Source organism: Mauremys mutica, chromosome 1 (genome assembly GCF_020497125.1).
Source record: "Mauremys mutica isolate MM-2020 ecotype Southern chromosome 1, ASM2049712v1, whole genome shotgun sequence".
Taxonomy (NCBI): Eukaryota; Metazoa; Chordata; order Testudines; family Geoemydidae; genus Mauremys; species Mauremys mutica.
The window spans coordinates 143,028,457-143,048,185 of NC_059072.1; the positions used below are offsets into that span (position 1 = coordinate 143,028,457).

The 19,729-nt window shown below is 49.7% G+C and overlaps 1 protein-coding gene and 1 long non-coding RNA gene across 2 annotated transcripts in view; one reads left to right on the forward strand and one right to left on the reverse strand.

Annotated features, from left to right (window-relative positions):
- Positions 1-19,729, reverse strand: part of LOC123347552 (antigen WC1.1-like) — an 838,191-nt gene that overhangs the window by 643,061 nt on the left and 175,401 nt on the right. The window lies entirely within an intron of this gene.
- Positions 11,346-12,847, forward strand: LOC123355924. Its single transcript, XR_006575238.1, has 3 exons — positions 11,346-11,592; positions 12,308-12,412; positions 12,763-12,847. It is a non-coding gene; the product is annotated as an uncharacterized LOC123355924 (long non-coding RNA).

Here is a 19,729-nt window from a genome sequence, read left to right on the forward strand (position 1 = left end):
AATGACGGGTTTCTGTCTATCTAACCCCAGACATAACCATGCCTCTGTCTATCTATCTCCATAGCAAAACATCCATCTGTCTAGTGTCTACCTCTCTGTGCCCGAACAGAACCATCTGTCTGACTATCTATCTATAAAAACACCTCTCCATGTGCACCTCCCTTTATTTAATTGTACAGTGATTTGGGGGGAAGGGAGCTGTGGGAACTGAGATAACAGCGGTGACAAATGGAAATAATTACAGTCTGAGCATCTCCTCTTTATATCATCTGCTAAGTTAACCAATGTAGTTCAAAAGGTAGTGGAATAAGCAGGTGGAGATGTCTATATTGCAGAAATCACATATCAGTGCATAAAGGAGAAGCTGTTACACAGTTGCTGGACACTGTTTTTCAAGGGAAATGGTGCCTTCCTTCATTATCGGGCTCAAGTTCCATTTCCATATTGTTTTCTCCTGTAAATCACATGATGATGGAAATTTCTGCACAGTGACTTAATGAGCAAGAACTAGCTCATATCTGCACTCCAGTACTGATCAGAAAAAACAATCCCCATATTTACATACAGCAAGGAATAATTTTCTGGTGTATTGTCCTCCTCAGGACGTCCTTCACCTCCTTGTTCCTCAAACTGTAGATCAGGGGATTCATCATGGGGATCACAAGGGTATCGGACATGGCCACCATTTTCTCCCAGTTCACTGAGCTGCCAGATGAGGGTCATAAATATGTAAAGATCAGGGTCCCATATAAGAAGGAAATGACAGTCAGGTGGGAGGCGCAAGTGGAGAAGGCTTTGTGCCTTCCTGCCGTGGAGAGGATCCTCAGGATGGCAAAGATGATGTAAATGAAGGAGATGAGGATGGTGAAAACGGTGCCTATTGTTTCTATGGCTGAAAAGAGGAAATGCACTCGCTTATTGATGAGAAAGTCAGAACAGGAGATTTCTTGGAGTGGGCGAATATCGCAGAAGAAATTTTTGAGGACAGTGAAGTGGCCGAAGGACAGACTGAATACAGTTCGCGTATGCACAATGGCATTGACACAGGCACATAGGGAAGATCCAGCCACCAGCTGGAAGCAGACTCTCTTGGACAGGATGACACAATAAAGCAATGGGTTGCAAATGGCAACAAAGCGATCTTAGGCCGTCACAGCCAGGAGGCAAAGCTCATTGTTGGCACAGAAGGAGAAGAGGAAAAACTGAACCACACACCCAGGAAAAGAAATGTCTTTACTCGTCACTAGGAAACTGAGCATCGCCTTGGGGGCAATCACAGAGGAGGAGACAACATCTAAGAGTAACAAGTTGCTGAGGAAAAAGTACATGGAGCTGTGGAGTTGGGAGTCAACGCTAATCAGCACAATCACCCAGACATTCCCCATCAGCGTGCAGAAATAAATGGCAAAGAAGAACACAAAGAGGATGTTTTGCAGCTTTAGACTGTCAGTAATTCCCTGGAAAAGGAAGCCAGTCACTCTGGTGCAGTTTTCGGGAGCCATTTCTCCTGTCACTGTGCTCTGTGTCACAGAAGAGGCAGAGGAGGGGTAGAAGCAATGGGTACCACAACAATAAATCTGATATACAGTGGAGACTCGTGTTATCTCTTAAGAGATGCTGAAACAATGGAAATTCAATTTAGTCATAAATTCCAAAGCCCAAAGGAACCATTTTGATTATCTAGACCAGTGGATTTTTTTCTCATTTGTGAATGAATCCAAAATTTTGAATGGAGGTGGAAATTGTAGACATAATCTGTGGACCCCTAGGAATCCATGGACCACAGGTTGAAAAGCAGTGTTCTATGATAACAATAACCTTTGGAGGACCCCTTAGATATAGTCTGTGGATCCCAAGGTGTTCGCAGACAATAAATTCAACACCCCCAATCTAGTCTAATTGCTTGTATAACACAGGTCATAATTTTTTTCCACTATTTTTCCTTGTAAATTAGAGCATATCTTTTAAAAAATCATCCAATCTTGAATTAAAAATTGTCTGTAAACTGAGTATCCAGCACGACCCTTGGTACATGATCACCCCCCTGTTAATAGAGGCTTTTTATGTTGAGCTGGTCAAAATTCCCACCTGTCCCCTTGGAAATTTTTGAGCTTTTATGGATAAAACCCCAAATCCAAACAATTTTGGTGCTGGTCTATTTTGGTTGAAATCTGAAGTATTTTGGTTTTGAAATGGAGCAACTGGGAGATGTAGTCGAACCAACAAGACTGGCCTATAAAGGAGAATGGAAGCCTGAGGAACTTCAGCTAGACCGATCAACATGTGGACTGCTCAGTGCTGAAGGTGTTTGAGAGCAGGTCAGAGAAACACCCATCGGGATGTTTACTTGGTGTTACTTGGTCTTGCCCCAGCATGGGGAGCCTGACTTGACTCCATGAGGTCCCTACATTGCTAGGACTCCCAAATAACAATATTTGTATTGATTATTATTATTTAATTTAATTTGTTGTAAAAATGCTGACATTTCCATGGAAAAGTTCAATGCAAAAGCGATTTGTTTGTTTTTGTGGGAGGAGGGCAATTTTCATCTATTTCCTAGGAATGTAGTGTTCCCACTCACTTTAGGAGGGTCTGATCCAAAACAGATTGACGCCAAGTGGAGTTTTTCCATTGATTTCAGTGCGCTTTGGGTCAGGCTGTTTGTTAATATCAGATTTAATCATCTTTCCAGCTAGCAGAGTGAGTAGCAAGGCACGGTAACACACAGTGTATTTGAACCTTCTGCACTCCCCAAAGGAGGAGATATTCAAGGCAAAGAGATTGGTAAAGTTCGCAACTAATTATAAATTTATATGAACTCAAAGAGGAGAAAACACGTCCTCTTTCACTGAACTATTCAGTAGGAGATTTTGAATGCACTGAAATCAGGAAATTGAAAGCAGGGTCTAAAATCCCAAGATGTTTGTGACAGCTTAACCTGCCTTTAACTGATGAGTAGAAACAACAACTCTAACAAAATGGCATGACCAGTCCACTGGCCAGCTCAGTCAATGCAAAATACAGCCAGACCCACCCAACCATCTCTCTACGTGGGCTCCTACCCGAAATCTCTTTAAAGGTAAAGTTATGGAGCCAGATCCTGAGCTGGTATAAACTGGAATAGTTGGTGGACTTTTCATTTGAGCACTTTAATACTTTGAGATCATTTTGGGTTAAAGTCTTGCAACTAAAAACTAAAAACACGGTAAACAATATATTTGCATGAATATTCAGTCATTTCGCTGAGATATGCATCTTCTGCACAAACTGGTCTTCTTTGGCTGCTTTTTATTACAGTTCCTAGTTTTTTTCAGATTTGCCCATCTATGGTTATGAACAAGGTCACCAGTAACAAAGTTCTTGCATTTCTCCATGAGACTAAGAAACACCAAAGATAGGAATTAAAATTTCCACATGGGAATGGAAGCATAAAGTCACACTCATCTGGAAGCCCCATTTCCTAGTAATGTGGCTATTTTGGTACTAGATTTCTACAATTCTTTACCTTATCAATGTGAAAAATTAAAATGCATGTGCACGCGCGCACACACACACGTTTCAATTGTCCTGTTTGGACTAATCAAGTTTCACCATAATAGGAAACCACCAGAAAACATCAAGGAGAAAAAAAACATTATATTAAACAGACTATTGAAAAATAAAGGATTTTTTCCACAAAATGGAATATTAATATATTATTATATCCGTTATCTTTTACAGGTTTCAGAACTGATCCTAAAACATCATCAACTCTTACCTTGTTGTAACAACGCAATATACAGAACACTTTCAAATGCCGTGTTCCCTCCTAACTGTGATGTAATGTGGGATAGAAAATAAATTAATTCAAGAATCATTTTCAGGTAGAAAGAGCCAAAATTGCTAGTAAAGTGAAAACATCTCATCTCTAAGTGAATCCCACTTACACTGTAGCTATTTCGAGAAAGTGAACTGAATGACAATGGCAGAGAAAAAGAATTACTTTAAAAAGAAGGAGGTGAGTGTTTTGGAATTTCCAAAGGCTGCTTGCTTCAAAGCAATTGACAATTGCAAATGTTTGTTTTTTTCCCCAAATCAGCATTTTAGAAATGCCAACCACAAACAATGCAAAGTCAGCTATTGCAAATATAACTTTCTTCTTATGAAACTAAAAGGCCAGGTGTCACCACAGCCACCTGATCTATGGCAGGGGGGTGCTTGCAGTGGTAGATTTAAGCCTCATGTTAGCACTCTAGCACCTTTCCATAACTAAACCAGGAGCTATGCTATTTATAATAAGTCAATTAAAACCACAAACTAGGAATAAACTCTGATTATGTTCTATAACCAGCATTCTTGTTGAAATCAGTAAGATTATGTTAACAATGTTTCACTTTATATTAACTGAGGAGATATGAATGAAGAGCAAAGTTAAGCAGCGAGAGCTGAATTAAAACGATGGGTGAGACCCTCATGCCTGCTCTGGCTTCTTGCACAGCCGAAAACTGGAGTTCTGCAGTGGGGAAGCAGAGGCAGCAAGTGAGTTTGGAAAAGCTTCCTCCTCCAAAGGAAAGGACCCTAATGAATACTAAGTAAAATAGCTCTCTCTCTCCCATGCTCACATGCAGTATCATATCATCCTGTACAACCTACGGCTACAAATCACTATAATTTACCATGAGTGAGTGGAGACAGTGGCAGGACCAGCCTGTCCTTGTCAGAGGATAGGTCTTTAGCAGAGTCATAAAGCAGCTTCCTAGAGAATACCCACTGATCTCCACCTAAAGGGCCACAATGAATTGCAGGTCAAACAGCATCAAGAAAGATGGTTCCCTTGGAAGCTAGGTGGGTCCAGATGTTCCTGTTCCTTCTCCCGCTTCAAACTAAGAAGAAAACTCAACTATGCAAGAGAGATTTCATTCCATTATTGGTGTGTATCCATCCCAAACCCATGAGACCGTCCATGGGAGCAGAGAATGGTGCACTGGGGAAGCCAGTGCTGCCCATTCCATACTGTACTGTCTTTTTTCACAATCTTCTCTCTCCAGGGCTGTTGACTGGGAATATTTTACCAGCACAAAATCCACTCTGGGAAATTTTAAATGAAAATGTTTGATATGCAAATAAATGAAGCACATTTTTAGGAAAAAAAAGCCCTCCGTTAAACAAGATTCTTTGAAACCAAGGGGTCTTGCCCCAGCATGAGGAGCCTGACTTGACTACATGAGGTCCCTTCCACCCTACATTTTCATCTTCATATGCACAGCGTATGAAATCTTTTAACTCAGTACAGCACAATGGACCAGACACTCAGTTGGTATCAATCACCGTAGCTCTGCTGATGCTGATGGATCCATGACAACTGATGCCAGGTGATGCGCTATCCTAATAATTCCAAACTCTGACATGCAGCGTTCAGGATAGTTTAGGATAGTTTAGGCAGTTGGTCCTATTTCACTGCAAGTTATTTTGTGAGAGAAAATGAAGACAACATTTTGGGATCAAAAGCATCAGCACTTTGAGAACAGAAAAACAATCTTTTCTCTTGGTTGACAGAATGGATTTTGGAGATCTCCTTCAGTATTAGAACTGAAAGAAAAATAGACCACTCACCTTAGTCTTTGCCCCATAATGTTAAAACTTGTTGCAAGAGAGAGATCTCTCTTTCTTGAACTCAAATGGATTGTGTAAGGGGTAATTGGAGGTGGGGTTTATTTGTTCCGCCAACATGAGAGGACAGAATTCATAGAATAGCAGGGTTGGAAGGGACCTCAGGAGGTATCTAGGCCAACCCCCTGCTCAAAGAAGGACCCATCCCCAGACAGAATTTTACCTCCATTCCCTAGATGGCCTCCTCAAAGATTGAACTCACAAATCTAGGTTAAGCAGTCTAATGCTCAAACCACTAAGCTATCCCTCCTGAATTCTAGGTCAGGCACAAGCGGGGTGAGTGTGTCGTTAAAATACCAGTTGCCTCTCCCGGCAGCAGGAGGTAGTTAGACACCAATATATGGTCTTCAAATATTGTTCAAGTTCTTAGACATGTTGATGCTTCTCTTTGTCTTTCCCTCGGTTTCATGCAGTTCATGTGTCTGAAAATCCCCTCTAGCAAGAAGCATGTCCAATCACAAATACACTTAGAGGAGCATGGTAAGATTTTAATCAATATCTGCCAGGACAAGAGCTGTGAAGACGGTTTCTTTCAGAGCAGCAGGACTAGACGTCTGTGTCGCACAGCCAAAGGGCAGGGAGCATTCTGCTGCTCAGCGCTGAGAGAGAAGGAACATTTGCAGCAGCAGCATGAGAGGGTCCAGGAATCCAGTAAAAAGTCAGAAAATACACCTGCACCTGCCCGTCCAATTCAGATCTCAATTGGGCGTTGTCAAGGGCCCTCAGCAAAGAGCCTGTCATGACACATGCCATTTTGCTGAGCCCTGGCGGGATCCTTATCAGGCAGGATAACAAGGGTGATGCTGCAGCTGGGAACAGGGAAGATCCTGCCAATGTCCCTAAAGGCCAGGATGTGACCTCACATTAGATCAGGAGGACCAGTTTGGAGATGATAGCAGTGAAAACTCTGCAGAGGGGGATGTGTCTGGCCAGAGACCGGAAGTCCAGGTGGTTACTGCAACTCTCTAACCCCTCCCTCCCATTGTTTTCTAGAGAAATTGGACTTTCAACACTGAGGATTTGGTAGGTTATGGCCAAATAATTTACTGTCCTGGATATTATGCCCTGCATTGCTGAGTGTGTGTCTGTGGGGTAGTGCCGATGCCACAATATTTGCATGGCCTCATCTCCCTTCCCCTCCCCTCCACCAGCCTCTGCTGGGCACAATGCAAAGTGGATGCAGAGCACTGGGGGAAAAGGTTTCAGAAAAGCCAGCTTTGCTGTTTATCCAAGAGTTCAGAGTATGGGCTGTACGGCTTGTGCTGAAGCCCACAGTCTGTAGCAAGTTCACAACTAGAAATCAGTGCCCCTCTGTCCGTTTCACCGCAGGCAGGCAGGTGGGGGTGGAGGGGTTCAAACACGGCTTGGATCAATGCTCTCCATCCTAGCTCAGGCTTTGGTTGGTTTCCTTCATTTCCCTCCAGTCCTGGTAGCTTATTCTGGGAAGTTTCTCAGGCAGCAGGAATTCTCCATGGCCTTTCAGGAGAACGGGGAGTGCAAACCTGCTCGGGCCTCCATAACAGCCAGGTCCCTACCAAATTCAGGGCTCACTTTGACTAGTTTACAAACCCTCTGGCCTTGAAATTGACCAACATCACCATTTTGATGTTTCCACCTGACATTTCCTGGTATTGTAACCATGGGGGTCCTGACCAAACTGGGAGAATGGGGGAGTTCAGAGGTTGTTGGGGGGGGGGGGTCACAGCATTGTCACCCTCACTTGTGTGCTGCCTTCAGACCTGGGCTCCAAGAGCAGCAGCCAGCAACCTTTCTGAAGCTAGAGCAGATGTGCAGGTGGGTCCCTGCTGTTGGCAGCACCTCAGCTCCTATCTACTACTTGGGAGCACCTCAGCTCATACCATTTTCGGTGCATCCAGAGAAATAGACCCCTGAGCCCCAGAAGGAACTGCAAGGGAAGCCCCGAGCCCCCACTGCTGAGGCTGGGCAGAAGCCCTGAGCCCAGGCACCCAGAGGGCTGGCAGGAGTGGGGAGGGGCATGAAAGTCCTGAGCCCGGTGTCCCAGCACTGGCTGACCCCACGGGGGGCCAGAAGCTCTGAGTCCGGGCACCCAGAGACGTGACTGGAGCAGAAGCTGCCAAGACCAAAGCCCTGAGCCCAACACTGGACTGATGCAGCACACTTACTTCTGCATTGCCTCTGTAGGTGCATCTGATATCCCCACGGAGAGGAAGTCCTGTCCCCAGCCTGGCAGAGAAACAGCTAGGAGACCCCTCCTGGGTTCTCCTGGCTGGGGGGGCTCCCAGCAGGATGGGGAGAGGTGGAGTCTCGGTTTCCTGGTGTCTTCACGTCACAACTGCCTGTCATTCTGGAAGGTGCCTTTTAGTGAAGTACAAGTAACTGGGCTTCACATGGTGCAAAGTGTGTGAAATTGCATAGCCTGTGAAATAGAGGCCAGATTAGGAGATCGAATTGTTTCATAACCTCTATGGAAAGCTCAGTGTGGGGTGAGGAACAGACTCTGCTGTTTTACTGGGTATCCTGCTTGCTCCCCAGAATCAATAATGAGCAAGTGGGGTGATCTGGGGTGCAGCTCAAACATCCATGTGGGCTGGGTAGGGGCAGACATCAGGCCTGCCAGGAAAGGTGGGTGTGGCAGTGACTTCACAAAGGCCTTTGGCAGGAACTCAGCATATTGGGCAAAGATGATGAGGCGTCTGTGACCTCACAGAGCTCCCTTGACAACAGCCAGGCAGGACAGGGATGCGGGGCAGGGGGAACCTCGGAGAGCCCTGTAGCCTTGCTGCAGCAAGCCTCCATCTCGCGGTCTCTCACTGAGGATCAAGAGACATTGGTTTGCAGGAGATTCAGTGTGTGTGTTTGTCATTCCGATGTGGATTTTTTTCAAAGACATTGTCATCTGTGTAGAAGGTAAGAAAAAATATAGGCTCTAGATATAGATACAAGATAGGGGACTCTATCCTAGCAGATTCAAAGGCATCACCACCCTCCTAGTGAAAAAGTTTTTCCTAATATCCAAGCCTTCCACACTGCAACTTGAGAGCATTGCTCCTTGTTCTGTCATCTGCCAGCTCTAAGATTTCATGAGAATTAATCTTTCATTCGGAAAATAATTCAAAAATGCAAATACAAAAAACTTGGATGAAATCAACCCATCCTGATCTTTAGTGTTTGGGAGTGTAGGCCTTGGGGGCCAGACTGAGACCCTCATGGGCTAGTAACACCCAGGAAGCCAGTAAAATAATTCCAATTCTCTTAGCATCCAAGCCTCCCTAATCCAAGGAACATCTGACGGCTGCAGGCGACAGAGGGGTGCTGAGAAGGTCTAACTTATGACTGAAAATAAAGAGATGTATTATTGGCTTTGGATGGGGGACAAGGAGCAAATCCATCAGTCACTACAACAGATCACACTCGGAGCCAGGGAGACTGGGAATCGAGTCCTGCTGGCACTTCCCAACTCTGGCTTTCTGGAGGAGGAGGAAGACACCAGCTCCCCTAGCTGACCCTGAGGCACCTTCTGGGCCCAAATGGAGGTGGCCCCCGGTACAGCTATGGAGTGTCCCAGGAGTGTTCCGCTAGTGGCATTGTATTGTTTTCACAGCCAGTTTCGGTCTCTGGTTTCTACCCCTTGCCCTGCTGGCAGGGCATTGTGCGGCACCCGTTGCAGGCCACCTGGGTGCAGGAGATCGAGGAGGGTGAAGGGAGGAGCAACCCTGAGCATCTGCCATCCAGCTCCATCTGATCTAGACCAAGTAAGTGGAGTTCTCCAGAGCCATCCCCAGTGTGGTGGGAATATCCCACCACTAGGACTCCCAGCCCATCCCTTGTCAGGGTTTGTTCCCCAGGTTGGGGGTTCCTGTGCCCTGGGGTGGGATGTGTCAGGAGGATAAATTGCCTCAGCAGAAGGGAGGTGGGCAAGGGAGCAGGTAGGCTCGTTAATGAGAGGCTGCTTTGAAGGCAGACTCATGGCTGCTCCCCACTCAGTTCCAGGATGGAGCGAATAAGGCAGATGCTCAGGAGGAAAGCCGGGCAGGTGGCTCCAGAGCCAGCAATAAACATCAGCCAGCCTTCCCAGGAGGAGAGCGGCCCCTCTGTCCCCACGGGTGGGGAAGAGGGTTGTGGCCAGGGGAAAGAGAGGAGCTGCGTCACATGCTGGAGGAGGAGGAAGACACCAGCTCCCCTAGCTGACCCTGAGGCACCTTCTGGGCCGAAATGGAGGTGGCCCCGGGTTCAGCTATGGAGGAGAGAGCCAGGAGAGGGCAGGAGCCGGGGAAGGCAGCTCTGGGGCTTCCTTCGCAGGAAGCCAAAGAGCGAGGAGCTGCACCCCAGGGCCCAGCAGGATCCATCCACCACCATGGCAACTGAAGAGCCCTGCGCCAGCCCGACCCTGGCCCCCAAGGAGCCTCCCGCCAGCCCCACCCTGTCCCCAGAGGAGCCTCCTGCCAGCCCCACCCTGGCGACTGCGGAGCCTCCCGCCAGCCCCACCCTGGCGACCGAGAAGACTCCTGCCAGCCCCACCCTGGCCATAGAGGAGCCTCCTGCCAGCCCAGAGCAGGAGTTGAGCGACTGCGCGACAAACACCAGCAGCTCTGCATACTCCTGCGGGGCCAGCAGCTCCTCCGTGGGGTCTGGCAGCCCTGAATTTAAAGGCTCCCTCTTTGGAGGTGAGGGGAGACCCAGTGGAAAGGGAGGAGGACTGGTAACACCCTGTGCCCATCGGCTCACCAAGGCACTGGGACTGACCTATGTGAGCCCCCTAAAACCAGTGGGGGTGGCACAGCCACGCCCCATGGCCGGGGATGCTGGGCGGAGTCGGGGAGCTCCAGCCTCCCTTGATCTTTTTTGGGGGGGTTTGACTGCCATGGGGCCCTGAGGCTGATGGGGCTGAGGACGTCTCTGGGAGGGGCAGGGTGGGGCCCTTGCTGCCATGGGGTTCCTTACAGAGAAAGGGGAAACATGGAGCCTTCTCTGTCCACTGCATCTCTCCAGCAGCAGAAGGGATTAAACTTTCTCCTTCCCTCCCTGGTGCAGACACCTCAAGTGCCCAGGTGTCATGGGCTGAGGAGGAGGAAGAGGAGGAGTGCGTTGAGGAGGAGGAGGAGGAGGAGCAGGATTTGTCCCCTGAGGAAGATACCATCATGGTGATCCAGCAGCACCTCCAGGGCAGAGCTGAGGTACAAAAATCCCCCAGCTGCGCTGCCACCGAGTCTGTCCTGCTCCTTGTTCCATCCCCACCCAGGCAGGGGGTCTTGTACCAGAGAATCCCTCACCCCCAATGGGGGAACACATCTCCTCTATTATCTGGCACCCCAAAGTGGGGACATTTGTCCCACACAGGCCAAGGTCCCCGCAGACACTGTCGAAGTTACAACCCCAGGGCGACACTGCTTTCGGGAAGGGGGTGGCTTTCCCTGTCCAACCCCATGGAGGTCCTGAGCCCTGAAGCTGGTTTGGGTCTGGGGTCCAGGGCATGTGCCTTGATCATGACGTGCTGTTCATGGATCAGGGATTCAGAGGGGATTGCGTTACCCCTCCGTGGCTGATCCCAGCCTTCTCTCCTCTCCTCATTCTCTGATCTCCTGCCTGGACTATCCCGGGGATCCTACCTCCCACCCATTGCAGTTTGGCTGGTCCATACTCTGCTGGGTACCAGGCCCTGCACATAGAACTGCTAAGAGCAAGGATTGAAGAGGCAGCAGGCATCCCGCCATGAACTCTTGCTAAGTGTCCCTGGAGGGATGTGAATGGGAGAGGCCAGGATGTGCCTTTTGAGTCTTGCCAGGGCTCCTGGAGAATCCTCCTAATTGTCCCCTGACTGGTGTAGCCCCATGTCCCATAACTGACAGGTGATCCCTCTTCTTGCAGGCTCTGCACAACCGCTATTCGCGGATCCTGGACACCATCCTCAGGGGCCGGCTGACAGAGACCCCCACCATGGAGAAGCTGCAGCACCTCCTGGAGGTGAGTAGAATGGACGGTCTGGGGTGGAATTGCCCCTGAACTCTGTGGGAGGGCAGCAAAGGAGAGACTAGAAGAACCACATTTCCATTGTGTCCTCCCTGCTTGGACCCAGCCGGCCACATGTTCCGAGAGCTGCCAGTGCAGGGGGAAGGAGCTGGGACTGTCAGCCAGAGCTCTGCACGGTTGCATTAATCACTAACAGTGAGCACCAGGCCTAGCTGGGGCCTGTGAGGCTGAAACCTCTGTGAGATACAGGACATGAGCCTCAGAGAAAAGTCACTGGCTCCTCTCTAGGGAGACCCTGAGATACAGGAGGAGCCTCAGGGAATCAGATCTTCTATCCTAGGGACACTGCAGTTCATAGAATCATAGAGGGATTGTCCTCACGGCCGTTCCATCCATCCTACCAAGGCCTTTGCAGCTGGGGTCTGGGGTCCAGGGCATGTGCCTTGATCCTGACGTGCTGTTCATGGATCAGGAGTTCAGAGCAAATAGACCAGCCCCACAACTGACCATTGTCGCAGCCTGGAGAGACAAGGAGCTTGTGCCCAGCACGACGCGGGCAGTGTCACAAACCCCCTTTTCAAGTTCTGCGACCAGGGCTCGGCTATTCCACCCTGAGCACAAAGTCTCAGCCCCTTGGGGAGGGGGAGAGGCTCATTTGTAGAGCATGTACACCTGCCCGCTGACCCTCCCCTGCCTCCTTCTCCCGCAGCACGTCCATCTCTCTCTCCAGTCAAAAAACACCCAGGAGAGAGCAAGGGCCGTACAGACCAGCACAGCCCTGCTCCTGTTTGCCACCTCCCTGCCTGGATTTGATGTAAGTGACCTCTGACCCCAGCATCCTGCAGAGTCAAGTTCCTCATCCCCTGGCTAATTGGTCCCCCCTGGGTCCGTAAGGGACTGCATTCCATAGACCGCTGGCTGGCAGGGTCGTGCCTGGCCTCAGGGCCCTTGTTATTCTGGAGCAGCGAGGCAGCGAGTGCTCAGTGAGGGCCCTTGCCCTGCTCCCTTTGCTCCGAGCTCCCTTGGGGGCAGAGAGAAAGAGGGCTCTCGCTCCTCTCCCCCAGCGCCTCCTACAAAGGGGTGGGAGCAGAGCTCAGGTCCAGGGGAGCTGGAGAGCTGAAGGGAGAATGTTGATGGATTCCCCTCTCAACCTCCATCCACCAGACCTCCTCCGCCTTCTCCAAGGCAGGCGACTTTGTGCTGCAGCTGGGTCTTTATGTATCTCACCTGCCAACGACATCAGCTGGCACGCCAGGGGTGGGATATATTAGCTGCAGAGGCTCCTGCTCCAGAAGAGGGGTAAGAAACCCAGCTGGGCAATGGGACCCCATGGAAACGAGCCTCTCAGAGACTAGCTCCAGCTGGCCATTGGGACGCCTATAGAACTAAGGCCTCTGTATTTAGACCCACTGTAGTGGGGAAGAGGAACCCCAATAGAAACAAGGCAAACAAGGCCCCCCCTTTGAGACTCCCTCTGCTGGGCAATGGGACCCTACAGAAAGAAGCCCCCTCCTCTGAGACCGATCCCGCCTTGCATGATGACTCTTTCTCTTCCCCTCTCTCCGAATTAGGGAAATGAGTGTGAATGTGCCAGGGAAATTGGCTGCTTTATCTCAGAGCCCGGCTCTGTCCCCCAGCCCAGGGAAATCAGCCCACCCCCGTACGGGACAGCCAGCTCATGAGGGGACAGGAACGGAGCTATTGAGACACATGGAGGGAAAGAGCCCATCATGAGGGCAGGGGCAGGAGCAGGGACCACAGGGGACGGACACAAAGCTTGTAGGTAGGATGTCACCAGTTGGGTAGCCAGGGCCAGATCCTGACTTCAGTGGGTGTGGGGGGTTCTCAGTATTAGACACCACCATTAACAGGCACCCACTCCCAAAGCACAATGACTATAAGGGTCACATTATTACTGTGATGGCTGAAACAAATCCCCCTTCTGGTACTAAACTGCCTGGTATGGACCCTGCGATTCCATATGGCCATGGATGCCATGAGGACCCTGGCCAGTGTGCACCCAGAAGGAAACAGGCACTGAAAGCGGAAGGCCAAACCTCCCCAATGGGTGCGTCTTTCTCCCCCAGGGCTGAACATCAGAGAGGCAAGAGAGTTGTGGTGTCAGGACGGGCTCCAGGACACCGAACGCCTGGGCTACAGAAACATGGCCAGGGTGGGAGAGGTAAGGACTCTCCACCGGTGTATTGCAGCAGCTCAGGTGTGGATCTGACTTCCCCTGCAGAGAGTGTGTCATGGACACAGGGCAAGAGCCTGCTATTTATTTCCAGCAGAGTATGTGAGGCTCATGGAAATGTCAATGGGGTGAGGAGTGGGAATTAACCAGATCTAAAAGGCCTCTAACCTCTAGTGGGTGAGCTGCAGGGGCTATCGCTGCTGGGAGCAGTAGAGTGTCATTTGTTGTCTGTGTGAGCTGGGTTCCAGAGCGCGCAGACACATTCCCAGCATCTCATGACACCTGCGGTGAATCCTGCTCCAGAAGGAGCTATTCGAGGCCTCAGTGCCTGTAGCCTCTTACTGAAGGGGGTTCTTGGTCCATTGGACCCCAAAGGTTGGCTGCCCCAGGACTCTTATCCACCTTGTGAGACACTAGAGGGGATTTGGAGTCTTGTTCTGGACAATTGCAAGGGCTCTGGTGCTTTTGGCTTTAGGTCTTTGGAAAGATCTTCACAGAAGACCAAAGAAGAACTTTCCTCCAGGCGGCGCTTCTGGCCATACACGACCCCTAGCTCTGTGTCAGCCAAGCTGGGCTGGTGCTCACATATTCCATCCTGGGTGAAGCCGGACAGCTGATAGGGGACAAGGTAACCAAAGAGCCTTTCCCTCAGGGGCACCTTTGCTTTCTCCCCTTTATTCTCCCCTCTGGCTAGAGGGTCTGTGAGTGTGAAATGAACAGGGAGGGTGATGGCATCCTGGCACATAGCCTGGATGGGAGCTCCCCTTGGCTTGGACCCCAGGGTCAGAGACATCTTTGTCATCCTGCTGTGCTTCTGTTATTGCTAGGAAGGGAGTCCCCCGATGATGGGTCTCTAGGGCTCAAGTAAGTCATCCTCGTTCTTGCCTGCATGTGCCCCCTGCCCTGCCCTACGGTTTCTTCACCCTCCACCCACCCTCTCCAGCATTGCCTCCTCCTCCTGATCTTCTCCAACCCCTCAGATTTTGACTATCCGGATTTGACCTTCGGCCTGTATCTGGACTTCGCTTGGCATGGACTTGGCTGATCTTTGGTCTGACCATGGGGCTTTGACCTCTGACTTGGACTTGGACCTTGGCTCTGGTTCTGCATGGACATACTCAACCATTCTTGACTCGGACACTTGACAGTAGTATAAGGACCCTACCATCAATCAAATGCTAACCCCGCCGCATGACCGCTTAGTCCCTCTTACCTGTCACCAGAAGTCCCGCCCCATGGGAGTATTACTTCCAGGGTCAAGGTGGCCGCATGACCAGAAGCAAAGTGTGTCATGTGACCCCTCTAAGAACTCCTCCCACTGCCCTCTATTAATTAGGATGGGTTTTGCCCTGATAGGACCACCCCAAGGGGAGATTTTGACCAATCAGGGTGAGTTCTGGGTGACCCGTCCAGAAGTGGGCCATATGACTCCACTAAGAACTCCTTCCAAAACCCTCTGCAGCAGCATTACCCCATAAGTCCCAGCGCCACACAGAGGAGGCCATCTCTTACCAAGGACACGTGTTTTAGACATTGTGGAAAGGCTGCTGAGAGGAAACATGGACTCCTTCACCACCCCCATGAGAACTTCAGAGTTTGTCTTGGTACCCAAGGGTCTTTGATAAACACATCCCATTCTTTAGGTACATGTCTGCTAGGAACAGAGCGCGTCTGGGTGATGGCCCTGACTAAGTTGAGCATGTTAGAACCATTAACCACAGAGCCTTTTTCACAAAAGCCCCTTTATCATTCCATGAAGAGAAATTTTTATCCTGGCCCAGCTTATTTAGCAATACTAATGCATTTTTCTTATAATGCTTATTCACATTATCCAACACCTCCTGAGCAACAGAGTCTGAGGTCTTTGGTGTTTCTGGGGGTTTAGCAGTTACATTCTGTTCCTGTTCTGGTAGAAACAGACTGACTTTCACTTTATCTGCATCGCTCTGCTTCATGTACATTAGATACCTTTGAAGCATGACACTGTAAAGTTTAGCCTTTTAGTATTTGGCTAAGTCAGTTCTTTGAAGAACAGACTCATTTCAGCATCCAGTAAGCGAGTTGCTGTCATTTGTTAGGCCCCTTGAGGATACAGAGTTCACCAGTGTTCTGAACAAAGTGTCATATTTTTCCCAATTCTTTTTAGAATGCCGTTCTTTTAGCCTCCCCGAGGATACAGCATCCATCAGTTTTCTGAATGAAGCATCAAACTCTTCCCAAACACTAGAATATAGAATAGAGGGGAGCTGTGATGAGCTTATGGTTTTGGGAGACTGGTTTGTCAGTCTGTAGATGAGTGGACCCACCCCTGCGGCACCTCCTGTTGGTGACTTCTGGGAATTAGCTCATTCCAGCTCCAGAGCGCCCTCTGAAGTCGGGTGATCTGCCTGTCCTCTGGCCCCCGTGTCCCTCCCTGGACCCCGGTGCCCTTTTACCTGGGATGCTGCCCCCTGGCAGTAACCCCTCAGTCCTAAGGTCTCCTCTCCCTGGAGAACCCCCACCCATTATTCCCACCTCACCTCAGTATCAGGCTACTGCCAGTCATCCATCTAGCCCCCATGCCCTGGGGCAGACTGCAGTACCAGCCTACTCATCACTGGCAAGGAGGATTTGGACCTGCTGTCTTGGCCTACCCATGGGCTGCCCTTTGCAACCTCCGGTACCCCTTGGCCTTCTGCTAGGCCACAGCCTGGGGCTTTCCAGGCTGGAGCGCCCCAGCTCCTCAGCCTGTCCCCAGCCCTGCTCCACTCAGGTACTCTGTCTCTAGCTCTCTGCCACCAGGCCCTTCTTTCTCTGAATGCAGAGAGAGTTCTTCTGGGCCTCTGGCTCACAGACTTTTATAGGGACCAGCTGGGCCTGATTGGGGTGTGGCCCAGCTGCAGCCACTTCCCAATCAGCCCAGCTTAGCAGCAACCAGCCACAACCTTCCCCCAGGGCTGTTTTAAGCATGCTCCGGGTTTGTGAATGTGTGTGTTTTTGTGCATGTTCAGAACCCCTATCGTCAGTGCTCTGGGTTTGTGAAGGTGGGCATTTTCGCTCACAGTTTTCTCAGGGTTTGGTGTGGCAGTGGCCGCTGAGGAACTGGAGTTGTGGTTGTTTTTATCCAGAGTCTTGTCTTGCCCTTGTGTTTGACGTATATGAGGTTTGAACTGCCCGGATGCTTCATCTGCACTCTTGTGCTGTTTTGCCTTGTTAAAGGTCTCAAAGCAGAGACGGCCCTGGTTCGTTGGCAGTTCTGGAGGAGGTGTCCTTGTAGCTCTGTCTACAGCATTATCAGAAAAGTGCCTATGGCGGGGAGGGGGAATCATTTTACAAAACTGAACTTTATCATCTTTCTCACCCACACCTATGTATTTACTTAAAATACAAAACCTCATAGAGAAACCAAACCAATAAGCAAAATATATTTACTGGGCTTCATCCATCCATGAGTCACCGATGCTGGTGAATTTTCCTTTGCAGCTGTCTCTTTCCTTTTTCTTTTGAGCTTGTTTGCCCTCTGGTCTAAGGATCTCTCATGTTTTGACTGTACTGTGGAGCAAACAACATTATTATAAAACACATGACACTTTCTTGTAAACTTAAAAACGAAATATTCCTTAGGGTGTTTTTCTATTTAAAAAGTCATAGCTTTAAAACAAATAATTCATTTCAGGCTGTACAACACACGTTTTGAGTTTATTTCTACCACTTAAAACAAAAAACAACAAACAAACAAACAAAAAACTCACAAACATTTATTTAAAATACATCTCATTTTGTAGAATAAAAAAACAAACTGATTTTAAAATCCATTTTAAACCACTTTTGCACAGTAATAAACCCTGTTGCTTTAAAACAAACCAAGTACTTAAAAAAAACCTACACCTGTGCCTTGCACAGACCTCTCTCACACACAAATCAGCAGCTTTATAAACACAGCAAACCAAGTTTGCCTCCATATACTTTTCAATAACCCTCCCATACATTTAAAAGCCAGTTGCAAAAAAGTTCCCTTTCACTTTGGGATAAAGCAGGGGTCTCAAACTCAAATGACCACGAGGGCCACATGAGGACTAGTACATTGGCCCGAGGGCCGCATTACTGACACCTCCCCCCCGCCGTCCTTGGCCCTGTCCCCACTCCACCCCTTCCATGAGGCCTCGCCTCTGCCCTGCCTCTTCCCACCCCTTCCCTGCCCCCATTCCAACCCCTTCTCCAAAATCCCCACCCCGACCCCACCCCCTCCGTGCCTGCAGGGGGTGCAGGAGGGGTGTGGGGTGTGGCAGGGGGCTCAGGGCAGGGGGTCAGGGTGCAGGGTATGGCAGGAGGCTCAGGGAAAGGGGTTGGGCTGCAGGAGAGGTGTGGGGTGCAGCAGGGGTCTCAGGGCAGGAGGTCGGGTGCAGGGTGCGGCAGGCAGCTCAGGGAAGGTGGTTGGGGTGTAGGAGGGGTGCAGCTGGGGGCTCAGGGCAGGGGGTCAGGATGCAGGATATGGCAGGGTGTCAGGGTGCGGCAGGGGACTCATGGCAGTGGGTTGGGGTGCATGAGGGGTGTGGCAGGGGGTTGGGGTGCAGGGGTGGCAAGGGGCTCAGGGTGGGGGGTTCAACTGCAGGAGGGGCTTGGGGGGCAGGCTCTGGCCCGGCACGCACTGGGGGGCAGGGCATGCTCCTTGCCTGCCTGCCCTGCCCCCGCGCCGCTCTGGGAAGCAGCTGGAATGTGGGGGAGGAGAGGAGCAGGCACTGCCCCCAGCATTTCCCATTGGCCAGGAACTGAGTCTTCTGGGGCGGGGGGGGAACTGCCAATGGGAGCTGCTGGGAGCGGTGCCTGAAGCAAGATCAACACACACCCCTGCGCCTCTCCTACCCCAGGTTCTTTCCTCTTCCCGCAGCGCCTGCCCTGCCCCCGGTGCGCGCTGGGCCAGAACCGCTCTAGGTAAACGCTGGGGGAGGGCAGGGGGGCTTTGAGGAGCTTGCGGGCAGCAGAAAATAACCCACTTTATTTGAGACCCCTGCACTAGAGCATGTGCAACCTCTGCAGTGATTTGATAGCAGCAGCTGTTGCCCTGAATTGATCAATTAATAGAAAAATAAAACTCAGGTCTTGGCAGGTAAACGTTACTTCACCTCTAAGAGGGATTAATGTCTAGTGGTTAAAGCACCTGACTTTGAGTTAGGGAATGTTGGTTCGAGTCTTGGCACTGCCATTCACTTGCTGTGTGACTGTGCAGGTCACTTAGCATGTGTGTCTCAGATGACCATGCTTTTAAAGGGAAAAAACTGGCACATGTTCATGGGGACATCTTTTAGTGCTGCAAAGAGTCAGGCAAAAGGAAACTTTTATTTTTAAGTGTGCTGGTGTCACCACTGCCAGCTTCTGACCCAGGGAGACCTGCATATTTTGGAGTGGAGGATTTTTTCCAATATTTTAGTGTTCTACATTGATTGTGAAACATTGAACAAGTGTCATCAACAGTCGCTCTGAACAAAGGAACAGCTTTGATAGCATTTACTTTCATTCAAGTTCTCTTCATCCCAGACATTGTTCATTACCCTGAAAGGTCATTCCACGGGCTGTTTGTTCTCAGTAAACAGTGCAAATGCTACTCAGCCAGCAATACATCTTGAACAAGCATCGTGTAGCTATAAAAAAACAAATATTTTGGCTAATGAAATGAAAAAACAAAAACAAACCAGGATATTTCAGTTACCCTGGGGAATCATAAGAAAAACCAAGACTATCGTGGTTGAAATAGGTTGTATGGTCACTTTATAGTTACCTCACATGTAAACGGAGGATATTTACCTCCGCTTTATAGAGCTGTTGTGAGGCTATGCTCATTAATATCTGAATTGCTTTGATAGCCTCAGATGAAAGGCTCTCTGAAGTATTGTTTTAAAGTGGTTATTTTGACAGTTGATTGGTAATCTGAAATGAGCCTCCTGAACTAGTGCTGCTAAT